We start from the raw sequence: 13,744 nt of genomic DNA on the forward strand, positions 1-13,744 counted from the left end.
TTCCTCTAGATGAAACAATATGGCCTAAGACAATGCCTTGTGTAACCATGAAATGACATTTTTCCCAATTCAAAACCAAGTTAGTTTCTTCACAACGTTTAAGCACAAGTTCAACATTCTCTAGACATATTTTGAAATTTTCACCATAAATAGAAAAATCATCCATGAAAACTTCAATTTAGAACCAATATACTCAGAAAAATGTGATACATACAACGTTGAAACGTACCTGGAGCGTTGCATAAACCAAAAGGCATGCGACGATAAGAAAACGTACCAAAAGGGCATGTGAACGTAGTATTCTCTTGATCTTCCTCCGCAACACTAATTTGATTGTATCCACTGTATCCATCAAGATAGAAAGAATGACCAGTCTCGCATTTGATCAATGAATGGAAACGGCATATGGTCATTCCTTGTTGTAACATTGAGCTTCCTATAGTCGATACACACACGGTGACCGGTCACTGTCCTTTGAGGAACTAACTCGTTATCTTTGTTCTTCACCACCCTGATTCCTGACTTCTTTGGCACAACTTGAATGGGAGAGATCCACCTACTATCCGAGATGGGGTAGATCACACCACAATCATGCAACTTGGTGATCTCGTCCTTGACAACTTGCATCATTGGTGGGTGAAGACATCTTTGACCTTCCTTGGTTGGTTTGGCACTATCTTCAAGCAAAATTCGGTGCACACACATGGTAGGGCTGATTCCCTTGATGTCGGCTAGGGTCCATCCTATTGCCGTCTTGTGTCTCTTCAGCACTTCAATCAATCTCTCATCTTGTTTCTCGTTGAGTGCAGATGAAATGATCACTGGCAATGTATCCTCATCTCCCAAAAACGCATACTTCAAGTGGTCCGGAAGAACCTTAAGATCAAGCTTTGGAGCTTGTGCCACATAAGGAAGATTCTTGTTAGTAGTTAAGAGAATTGGACTAGGAGAGACATAGGTTACCTCATGTGCAACCTCAATGGAGGTCACGTTCTCTAGAACAAAGGATGGCACGGTATCATTAGCTTCTAACTCAGAAACGTTAGAACCATCACTTGTAAATCCGGCCCCTTGCGCAATAGTGAGTGCCAACTCGTCATGTGCCAAGGTATCTAGATAGTTATCTACAATGGAATCAACAATGTCAACTGAAAAAGAATCACTTAATTCCGAAAGGGGATACCTCATGGTTTCAAAGATGTTGAAGCTAATCACTTCACCATCGAACTCAAAGGTGAGTGATCCACTAAACACATCGATTTTCGTTCTTGTAGTCCTCATGAAGGGACGGCCCAACAAGATAGGGACCTCCTTGTCATCTGCTTCAGTTGGCTCCATGTCAATGACATAGAAGTCTGCAAGGAAAATTAAGCTCGAAACCTACACAAGAACATCTTCAACATAGCCTAAAGGGACTTTGTTGGAACAATCAGCCAATCGAATCACAACATTATCTCATTTCAAATCACCTAGACCTAGGTCCTCATAAATATAGTAAGGTATTACATTGATCGATGCACCTAAGTCTAGCATTATCTTTTCAAATGTCATGTTTTCCGATTGTACAAGGGATAGAAAAACTCCCTGGATCCTTAAGCTTTGGTGGTAGCTTCCTTTGGAGCACGTCATAAACCATCTCTCTCATTGTGACAACCTCCTTCTCTCGAGTCATCCTCTTATTGGTGCACAATTCTTTCAAAAACTTAGCATACCTAGGATTCTGTTGTATGCATTCAATAAGAGGCATGTTCACTTCCACCTTCTTGAAGATGTCGAGCATGGCTTGATCAGAGTCATCCTTCTTTTGCTTTGCAAATCTACTAGGGAAGGGAACACGAGGAAGATCATTAGTTGAAACCAAACCACTAGAGTTAGGATCCTTACCTTTGTCATGCACGGCATGATCTCCTTAGGGTAGAGGCACATCATCATTAGCCTTAGAGGAGGCAAGGTCCTTCTCTAAGTCTTTGGCATTGAAACTCTCGGCCTCTTTTCCTTTAGAAGGCACGGCTTTCTTGTTTTGCTACAATGGAGCATCCAAGATCCTCCCACTTCTTGTCATCATGGCCTTCACGTTAGGATTTGGCTCAGTTTGGCTAGGCAACTTACTTCCTTCATGGATCTTGCCCATGAAGTCGATCACTTGTCTCATCTGCTTCTTAAGCTCGGTTATGTCCTTAGAATGAGCTTGTTGACTTGTAACTAAAGCTTGAGTAGCAAAGTTTAAATTTTGTTACCCTTGAGCAAGGAACTTCAAGAGCTCATCATAGTTAGGTGCAAATGCATTATTCGATCCATGAACATTAGAGTTAAAGGGAACATAACCTTGAGGTACTTGAGGCCTCACAAACAAACCTGAAGGACGAGGTCTTTGACCTTGAGCATTGTACGATTGAGTATTGTTGTTCCAACGAAAATTTGGATGATCTCTAAGCCTAGGATTGTATGTGTTCGAGTAAGGATCGTACTTAGGCCTTTGTTGCCCCATGAAGTTTAACTCTTCTTCAGTCATTGCACCATTTCGACAATTATCCGTTATGTGATGTTTGAAAGAACAAATACCACATGCTTGAGTGTTGATGCTCGAACCATTGAATGCCTTGACTAGAACGTCAAGCTTCCTTTCTAAAGTAGCCATCTAATTTCTTGCATCAACATCATACACCCCACGGCTCTTGCTTCCTCTCTTCTCCATGGAACTAAATTGACAATTGTTTTCGGCCAAGTCATCAATCAAGGTGTAAGCTTCTTGACCGGTCTTGTTCATGAATGTGCAGCCACATGTCGAATCCACCATGCTCTTATTAGTGGTGTCGAGTCCTTCATAGAAGAATTGCATCAAGTCATCCAACGAAATACCATGGTGAGGGCACTTCATTTGTAATTCCTGAAATTCCTCCCATGCCTCATAGAGTGAATCACCATCCTTTTGAGTGAAGTTCTGAATTTCCCTCTTAAGTCTTTTCGTGAGTTGGGCAGGGAAGAATTGCTTCAAGAACCTCCTAGTCATCTCGTCCCATGTGGTGATGATTCCAGCAGACAAAGAGTACAACCAACGCTTAGCATCATCCTTAAGGGTAAATAGAAACAAAAGCAACCTCAAGCCTTCTTGAGAAAGATGATGAATCGATTGGAGCTTGCAAATGTCCAAGAACTCCCTAAGGTGAACATTAGGGTCTTCAATTGAGGAACCAGAGTACTTAGGCAGCTGCCCAAGCAATTGAACTGGAATGGAGAAGTTGGCTTCATCAGGTGGAGTGAAAGCAATGCATGAAGGTGATTCAGGGGTGGTGGGGATGAATGCGTTCTTGAGTGCCATTGGAGCACCAACAAGAATTATATCACGGTCCATAATTGTGTCTAACTCTGAATTGAAGATGAAGGGGAAGGAAATGTCCTCCTCTTCTTCTGATCTAGCTGAAGAGTTTAAGATGGAATTACTTGGAAATGATTCGAAATCCAAGGGTCCACTCGTGAAAGAGTTGTTTAAATCTCTAAGTACTTGAATTCGGTCTTTGAGCTCTTGTGTTCTCTTAGATATTTCGGACATGCATAGTTCCTGTGACACAAAAGTTAAAGACTTAGCATTGAAGAATACATAATGAAGTCATGAAACCATGCCCTTCCTTAGTCATATACACGGCACACTTAGGAAGAGACACGGCAACTATATTGTCAACTTTACAAAGAGTTAGTTCTTTACGTTTATAAAACTTCATACAATTCACAAGTTCTTTTTGCCATTTCAATGATTGAACGATCGATTGATTCTAAGTTGTAAACCGAGGTGGACGTGCAGCCTAAGTATGGATGCCTAGACACAAGATCAAGTCTTTGTTTCAGAAGGACGTGTAGCTCAATTAGAGATAGTGAACATGGTAGGACTCATTTGTTGAACTACGGAGAGCAAACTTCCTATCTACTCCATCACCGAGATGTATGTTAGTCTGTAGTTCTCTGAGATCCAATTTTGGTCCCATGCACCAGAGTAATAAGAGAGCGTGTCCCTTACTCAGCTGGACTTAACCTTGGGTGTTAGACAAATTTCCAAGTGTTAATAAAAGCCGCCCTCGACCTCATGCAAACCCGAGAGCTAGCATGAAGGGTTAAGGCTAATATTAACAAAAGAGACTTTACCTATTCCGTTCGATTTACAACCTACAACAATCATTCACTAATGCACCAAAACAACAACCTAAGATATATTTACTATATGTATAACGAAACAAGATAAGAATATACAAATGTACAATAAATGAATTTGAAATTAAAAGTTAGGGATCCATCTTTATGGATCCCCGGCAACGGCGTCATTTGATCAACTCGATTACTCGACATTAATATTTAACCCTGTAAGCATCGTAAGTAGTATAAAGCAAGAGAGTATCGTTCACAAACCGGGGATCCAACCAGGGCATAGAATCACAAACAATTAATACGAATTCATAAAGATAAAAGAGTTGAGATATAAGTTTCGGATCAAAAACAGAAAATAAAACCTAAACTAATATATACATGTGATCAACCAACCAACACACAATACATCACCAAAATAATTCACACAAAGAAACCGAAAACAAGTTCTATGTCTCCTTTTAGAATCATGTCGAGACTTCTTTATGAACAACAAAGGTTGGATCATGCTATTAGGGTTCTAAGCAGTAACCTAATCATATAGACACTTAACACATTCGATTAATACCAAGCAGCCCTAATCGAAATCTAACATGTTCATCTTATTATGTAATTCCAAAGCCATGCACATTGAATTCATTAAGCATGTCAACTACTTAACCAACAACCATGTAATTTGAAACTTACATATAAAAGAGTAAACGTATTCTTAGTATAAATCTTTAATCCAACAACCTAAATATCATGGTACAATCATAATCATAACACTTATAAATTGAAATCATTCATAGAGAGTACACGGCAGTAACCAAAACAGAAAATTCATAAAACCAAAACATGAAATCGCATCTTTATATAAATTGAATCAAGTAGCTATTTCATAGACAAAATTGAAACAAGGTTACACTACACAAATCATATATACAACCAAGAACAAGAAAACCAAAAACCGAAATAAATATAGAGAGAATCATGGTTACACTTTAACAATCAAGCGATTCTACAAGGTGTAGCCGTGGCTTTCTAGGGGAATGGAACCTCTTCACAAGCGTGCTTGAAGGCTAAGGATGATGGTGGAGAATGGTGGAATTGGTTTTAGGATTTCTTGGAATGGTGAGTATGAAATTCGGTAGAGCTTTAGCTAGTATGTGCGCAAGGTTGATGATCTTTGAAAAATGGTGAGACCGTGTCTCTATATATAGGAGAAAATAAACCCCTCATGCCGTCCCAATTAGGAGATGGAATTCGATTGGGAAGCTGAAATCTTCTTTGATATGGATTTTGATTCATGTACTCCAACTCCAACTTGATGTAGGAAACCAAATCCAATAGGGAAACATATATGGGCTGCATGGCATCTCTCCTTGTCCAACTAGGAATAGCTAGGCCGGCCTCTTCTTCTTCCTCAACTCGGATATGATTTCCTTGTCTCACTAGGAATACATCACGGCATAACTACTCCTTGTCCAAATAGGATTTGTCTTTCCTGAAAAGAAATCGACGATTAAGGAATATGAAAGAATGAAAATATGAAAGTAGAATCCTGGTCGAGTAAGGAATCCTAGCTCAATAAGGATTTCTAACACTTAACACAATTTCATCATCAATTCATTCAAATTCGGCATAGCTCTACTAAAACACACAAATAACAAATATGAACCTAAAACAACTAAATAAGAAGTAACAAAGCATAAGAATATGACATATATACATTAAGAATGTCACATTTTGTGCTCCTATCATAAAGCTAATTGACGCACTAAAGATCTTCTAATCTATACCACTATATCTCTCAGAATGGGACTGATTGCTTAAGGAATTTGTAGCTAGATCAGGGACTTGATGCATGTATATATAGGGATTAAATCTCAGCTCTTCCCATAAAGACTCTGAGCTTTAATCCAATATTGCGTTAGACTACAACTCTATTACTTTCAATTCATGTTAATCAGGTCATTGACAACTAGCTTTCTATTCTAATTGAACTACACACTCATCAATAAGTCACTTTATTGAATTCCAATTCTAACTCTCTTCTTGCTTCAATCCTAGTTAATAGAAGACTATTTGATTTAGGTTGCATCAGATCTATGCAGTATCCATTTTAGTTTCCAACATTCTCCCACATGGATCAAATATATATGTGAACATAGTACTTCAGCCATAACTAGAATCAAAACAAGAAAATTAAGGGCGCGCTGAGATATAGAACAATTCAAGCTAGTTCAGCTTGGTCAACAATTCAATTGCTGCAAAACTAGGAGCTAAATTTTGAAACAAATATCAAAACCGGCTAAAAGCGACTAACAACAGTAACAAGATGTCACATAAGCCATGAAAGATAAAATATAAGAACAATTTGAAGACTGTATGCATGTTCCTGTAAAGTCAATTGTTCAAGTCCAATATATAATCATAGTATAGTGATCTTGCAATATTTGCAGATTTGCAGAAGTTATAGCAAAAATAAAAATGAGCTTGCTTTTATCTCAAAATTCATGCTCAACTATAAAAATAATGATACACACAACAATATTTTGAAACATAAACAAAATTATGATAAAAATAATAATTTATTCATAAAAGAAATCTACAACTGTTATGAAGAACAATGATGCAGATGCAAAGGTCTTTATTGGAAACAGTCTAAAAATTTCTGAAGGGTGACTCCCACAAAATTCAAGCATCTAAAGCTAATAAAATTCTTATTTTTTTAACATGGTTCTGAAAACATGTAACAGTTAAAGCCTTAGTAAATGGATAAGCTAGTTGATTTTCTGTGCTAATGTTCAAAACTGAAATCCCACCTTCCTTCACACATTGTCTCACATTTAATATTTGAGAGCTATATATTTCGAGTTATTTGATCTCTTGTTGTTCTTGGCAAACCACACAGCTACTTCATTATCACAATACATTTTAATTGGATATGTGACAAGAGATTTAAGTGCATCTATCTGTAACAAGAAATTTCTAATCCATAGTGCTTCACATACTCCCTTATAAACAACTATGTATTCAGCTTGCATTGTTGAAGTGGTAATTAATTTTTGTTTCATGGTTTTCCATGCTACAACACCACCTGCAAGTATAAAAACATAGCCACATGTAGATTTTGAGGATTTAGGCCAATTACCTGCAAAGTTTGAATTTGTGTATCCTAATAACTCAAGCTTTTCAACTTTTTTGTAAACTAACATCTGTGATTTAGTCTTCTATAAATACCTCAAGACCTTTTTACCTGCAATCCAATGCTCATTAAAAGGGTTAGATTGAAAACGAGATAAATTCCTACAACAAAGGATAAATCTGGTCTTGTGCAGACATGTGCATACATCAAACTACCTATAAGCCTAGCATAGAGTTTAGTGTCAATCTCACTGTCACCTTCAATCTTCCCCCCATTTTTAGGCTTTTTACTAAGCTTATCACCTTTGGACATATGGACTGGACTTGCAGAGCAATGTGCCATATTAAATCGTTTCAGAATCTTACAAATGTAAGCATTCTGAGACAAACCAAATACGCATTGCTTTCTATCCCTTTTGAGTTCTATTCCCAAAACATAAGAAGCTTCACCAAGATCTTTCATATCAAAATTTATAGAGAGAAAAGCTTTAGTATTTTTCAACAATTTCATATCAGTACTAGCAAGCAAGATATCATCTACATACAGTACGAGAAAAATAAATTATTTTCCTACTGTCTTTAAATATACACATTCATCCATGATATTTTCATCAAATCCAAAAGTTGAAATAACTGAATCAAAGTTTTTATACCTCTGTCTGGAAGCTTGCTTTAGGTTATATATGGATTTCTGTAATTTGCATACGTGATTTTCTTTTCCTGGTTGTATGAAGCCTTCAGGTTGTTTCATGTAGATTGTCTCTTCTAATTCTCCTTTTAACAATGCAGTTTTACATCTATTTGATGAAGTTCCATGTCAAAATGAGCTACAATACTCATAATGATTTTGAATAAATCTTTTGTGGAAACTAGAGAAAATGTTTATGTATAATCTACTTATTTTTGTGTGAAATCGTTGGCTACTAACCTTGTTTTATATCTGTCAATCTTGCAATTTTCATCTCTCTTGGTTTTGAAAACCCAGTTACAACCTATATCTTCATGTTGAGGGTATGGTTTGACTAGCTCCCACATTGAATTTTGACTCATGGACTTCACTTCAGCTTTCATGGCCAACTACCACTGTTTAGCATTTTCATGCTCTTTGGCTTGTTTATAAGTTGTTGGATCATTGTCTTCTGCAAGAATATCATCCATTTCTTGCAAAAATACATAACAACTATTTTCATCAAATGTAGGTTTTCTTTGTCTTTGTGATCTTCTTAGTTGAGGTTCTTCTATTTCAACCTGTTCTAAATCTACCTCAATGTCTACTGCATTATCTAAATTTTCAGGTTCATTTAAAACTTGGTTTTCTACAGGTTCTGCAGCTTCATGGATTATTTACGTAGGACTTTGGTCTGTGTCTTTTTGTAGAGGAAAATAAATTTCCAAATTTTTATCTCTTGAGATTTCTTCAAAATCAAAGGTTAGATCCTTAAAAGTTGAACTAAATTCAGTCTCATTTAAAAATTTAGCTCAATGATTCTTGGTGAATGACCTGCTGCATAGAATCTGTAGCCTTTTGATTTTTCACAGTAACTAATAAAATTGCAACTTACAGTTTTGGACTCCAATTTTGGTGTAATTTGATTTGGTGTTTCGGCTTCACCAATGCAACCCCACACATGACACAGACTTGGTTTTCTTCTAGTCCAAGTTTCAAATGGTGTGGTTTCTACAACCTTGCTAGGTGACCTGTTGTAGACATAGTTTGCAGTCTTTAAGGTCTCACCCCACAAGAATTTAGGCAGCCCTGCAGTACACATAAAACTTTTGACTATATTTAGTAAAGTTCGATTTTTTCTTTCAGCTATTCCATTTTGATGAGCTGTATGGATTAGTGTACTGAGCCTTAATTCCATGCTCCTGCAAAAATAATGCAAATGGCCCTTTGAGCTAGCCTTTCTCATTATATCTTCCATAATATTCACCTCCTCTATCAGATCTCACGATTTTAATTTTAGCTTCTAACTGAAGTTCTACCTCAAATTTGTAGATTTTAAAAGCATCTAGAGCTTGTGATTTTTCTGATAAAAGATAACATAGCTATATCTCGAATAGTCATATGTAAAAGTTATGAAGGAATGATTTCCACATATAGTTTGATGAGTGAAAGGTCCACATATATTTGTATGAATTATTTCAAGCAATTTCTTGCTCTGAGTTGCAGTCTTTTTTATTTTGTTTGCCATTTTACCTTTGTAACATTCTATGCAATCTAATAAATCATCATAGTTTAAATCATGCAGTGTTTTTGTAATAACCAGATTTTTTAGAACGATTTATTGGATTGATTTTAAATTTATAAGTTTGTGAAATTCTTTAAATGTGATGTTTTGCGCTGTGACGTCGAAATTCGAAAATGGATACGTTATCGGAACGTTTATTTAGAAAACCGTTACGTTTCCGCGACGTGAGTATCCACTTTTGTTCCATCGTCCGTTTGTCAAAACTTCCTTCACGGAAGTTGTAGAGCTCGTCGATATGAGTTTGTGGACATGTCATGCGTTCAAATCGGACGTCGGGCGTGAAAGTTATTAATGACAGAAGTTAGTTTCCGATTTAGAAAAGGGTATAAAAGGAAACTTTTCTGAAGTAGGGTTTCCATTTTCGGAAACCCACTTCTTCACTCACCCCCGCGCCTCCCTCCATCTCTCTCTCTTCCCCCGAGCCTCTCTCCCTCCGAAAAACCCTCCACCGGCGATCTCGCCGTCTAGCCCTCTGTGGCTTGCACCGCCTCGCCCTACAGCCTCGCGAGGCCCTCCTCACCAAACCCCAAGCTCGGCGCACCTCCCCTCACCGCCGGGAAGCCTTCGTGACGACCCAAAGCTCGTGCATTCCTCCGCCGACTCCATGCTCAAGGCAAGCTCGCCTCCGCCTCCTCTCACCTTTAGAACCCTCCAGACAAGGGTTGAGCCTCGATTCACCACGTGCCCTCGCCTTTGCTCGAATCGACGTCGCCGGCCTCTCAAGCATCACCGACGACGAATCAAAGACTCCGCCGTACGATCTAGGTATGAATTGAATTGTTGTGATGTTGATGTGTGATTTTTGATGGATTTGGGTTCGATTGGTGGCGAAATCGGAGGAGGAGGAGGAGGGGAGGTACCGCCGCTTAGGGCGGCGCGTGTGAGAGTGTGAATAGGTTTGGAGGCGGCCTTGGGCCATGTAGGGGTGGAGGAGGAAGAAAAGGAGAGGATTTGGGCAGCGGTGGCGTGCTACGCGCCGGTTTTAGAATCGGTGCGTGGCCCCACGCGCTGCCAAAGTGAGTGGCGCATGAGCGCCACGCGCGGTCTGCCGGAGGTGGTGCGTGAATAGTTTTTTTGAAACAATAAATTTGTAAATTTATTTTTACGTGCGGTGAATATAAAAAGTGATTTACGTACTGTAAATGTAAATTTATTTTACGTACGGTAAATATAAATATAAATTACGTTCAGTAAATGTAAAAGTAATTTCAGAAGGGTAAATTGGTCATTATTATTTACTGAAACAGTATTTACGAATGAATAGTATGCTTACGTACAATAATACGTAAACAGTATGTACTCATACAGGAATACGCAATTGAGATGTATTTGTACAGTAATACGTGAATAGTAAATACTGGAATAGTAACTCTGTGAACAGTAAATTCGTAAAACCAGAAATTGCTTAACAGTAACATATTATTACTGTTTCGGCATTTAAGGTTTACGTAACGCTTCTAAATTCTTTTCTTATCTTTTCAAGGTGATCGATAATTCAAGTAAATGAATTACTTTCGAAATCATGGAATTACGCTCGAGAATTATAAGGTGAGTAAAAATCTCACATTTACGAATCTACCCTTGCGGAGATTCAAGATTATGCAGAATTATAAAGAATAAAATATGACATGTATATGATATAGTGGAATATATATTTGTATAAATGATAAATAGGTACATATATATAGTTTGCTATATTATTTACTGTCATGATTTCATTGTGAATATGTCCATTTGGTAATGAGATTTATATATCGAGCATGTGATTTGATTTGTACAATATGACATGATGATTATTGTACGCGGTTTTAACATTGAGTGTTGTTAAAACGAGTTTTGTCTTCGGACGTGATTTAAGTCTTCGGACGAGTTTTTGTCTTCGGACGTGATTGATGTCTTCGGACGAGTTTTTGTCTTCGTACGTGATTTATGTCTTCAGACGAGTTTTTGTCTTCGGACGTGATTGATGTCTTCGGACGAGTTTTGTCTACGGACGTGATTGATGTCTTCGGACGAGTTTTGTCTTCGGACGTGATTGATGTCTTCGGACGAGTTTTTGACTTCGGACCAGTCTTCGGACGTGTTGGCATGTCGGAACCTAGCCTTTGGCCGGGCGAAAGTTACGATACAGTTAGAGCTCTAGTCTGTCTACCGGAGTACTGCATGTGAGGTAACAGATGGGTTATAGGCTCATGAGTCTCATATTTTTGGATGTTGGGTAGCAGGAGGTTGCCCAATGTCGGTGGTGTACTACATAAGGGGTAACAGAGGTGTACCCGCGCTCAAGAGTACCCATGTTATAAATGCATTTGGGTAAACAGAGGGGTTGCCTAATTTCTCATGAGCAATTTCATTTTCATATTTTTGGACAACCAGATGGGTTGTCCATTGACTCATGAGTGCATTTATAATTTATGTTTTGTGATGTTTCGTATATATTGATATGCGAGTTATATTGTCGTTTTACTCATACGAGCTGCAAAGCTTATCGGATTTGTGTTTACAATCCTAGTGCACCTATTCGATGGTGTAGGGGATAACTCCGCAGGTGTGGATTACTGGAAATCGACGGACCGCTCAGGGGACTTGAAGTCATTTATTTCCATCTTGTGGTGAGGATTTTGTGTGGATTCCTGGTGAGGATTTTTGTGAGAATTATACATTTCCATTTGTTATAATGTCGAATTATAAATTTTGGTTTGTAATTATCGGTTTAACTGAGTTGTATTTTGAAATCAGAGATGATCCGCTGTGACATTTAAATGATTTCTATTCATTGAGATTGTTTTAGTGTTTTTCATGACTTCGAAATTTGAGTTTCATACTCGAAATTTTGGGATCGTGACAGTTTTATTCTTAACCAAAGTTTTTAATCTATCTTTAGATAAATGTCCTAATCTATTGTGCCAAAGATATGCATATTTATCATTGTATAAGGTTCTTTTGGTTCCTGCAATTTGTTGTTTATGGTGTTTTGATTGTTTTCAATTGCATAAATATCACTATTTCCAGTAACAGTACAATTGAGCTGTAAATAATCTCGATTAAAAACATCACAATCAATATAATCTGAACCTTGAAAAAAATTATTCCTGAAATATCAATGATTCCTACAACCAATTTTGATTGATAAATAAATAGAAAGCAAATTCCTACTACGAGAAGGTATAAAATGGACATTATCTAAAAACAACAATTTTCCTAAGCCAAAATTTAAAAATAAACTTCCCATAGACTTGACCGAGACCTTCATGCCATTTGCCACACAGACTATGTCTTCATGTTTCTTTGTTGCCCTCCTCTTTAGCAAACCCTGTAATGAATTTGTGAGCCAGAGTAACAAAAATGAATTAGGTTCAATGTCAATGAAGTTTGCTTCTAAAACAAATGCAGTTTTATCAAAATATTGAAGATTTAGCATGGCCTAAAACAGAACTGTAATCAAAAGATGAGTTAGAAATAGTACCCTTCTTTAGCATCCACTTTTTGAATCCATCACACTGTTTTTTGACATGTCCAAACTTCTTGCAAAAGAAGCATTTTATTTTCTGCAGCTTGGTGTCAAATATCTTCTTGTCCTTTTTGATGTCCTTTTTTGGCTTCAAAAAATTATGTCTTGCTCTTGTACTTCTCAACCTTCTTAGACTTTTCAACTGCATTGACACAGGTAGCTGGCTTCTTCTCCTTCTTGATCCTATCTTGCTCATCAACATAAATAGAGATAAGTTCAACAACCTCCCATTATTCTTTCTGAGCATTGTAGTTGCTCCTAAGATTGCTGAAATCATTTGGAAGAGACTCCAAAGCAATGTGCACCACCTGTGCATTATTGACACCCATGTTGAGCTCCTTCAGTTGGTTGTTGATGTCATAGAGCATTGTGAAGACAAAGAGCGAACTGTGTTCCATTCTCGGTTAGAAGGTGAAAGAGGAGAGAGAGGAGAGAGATAGAAAAGTGAAAAGAGAGTCATTGTTTTCTTAATCTTTATTGTGTACCCAACATTAAAATAGTGGAAGAATGTGTTTCTGTTTAGTGGATGTAGGCAAAACGTTTGCTAAACCACCTTAAATTTGTGTTATTGTGTTCTTTTCTTTGTGGCTGTTTCTCTTGGTTTGATGTGCCTATTCTGGTTCTCTGACACTCTTATTGACCGATTCACGACACGGTCGGCGCCTACAGAAACCTCAGGAAAAATAGCGTATTGCAACACCTTATCTATTAAGAGCAT

The 13,744-nt window shown here is 37.6% G+C and overlaps 1 non-coding gene across 1 annotated transcript; it reads left to right on the plus strand.

The window, feature by feature from the left end:
- The first annotated feature begins 2,855 nt into the window (after positions 1-2,855).
- Positions 2,856-2,962, plus strand: LOC126805330 (small nucleolar RNA R71). Its single transcript, XR_007674002.1, has one exon. It is a non-coding gene; the product is annotated as a small nucleolar RNA R71 (small nucleolar RNA).
- The last annotated feature ends 10,782 nt before the right edge of the window (positions 2,963-13,744 follow it).

The sequence above is a fragment of the Argentina anserina genome, chromosome 1 (genome assembly GCF_933775445.1).
Source record: "Argentina anserina chromosome 1, drPotAnse1.1, whole genome shotgun sequence".
Lineage (NCBI taxonomy): Eukaryota > Viridiplantae > Streptophyta > Magnoliopsida > Rosales > Rosaceae > Argentina > Argentina anserina.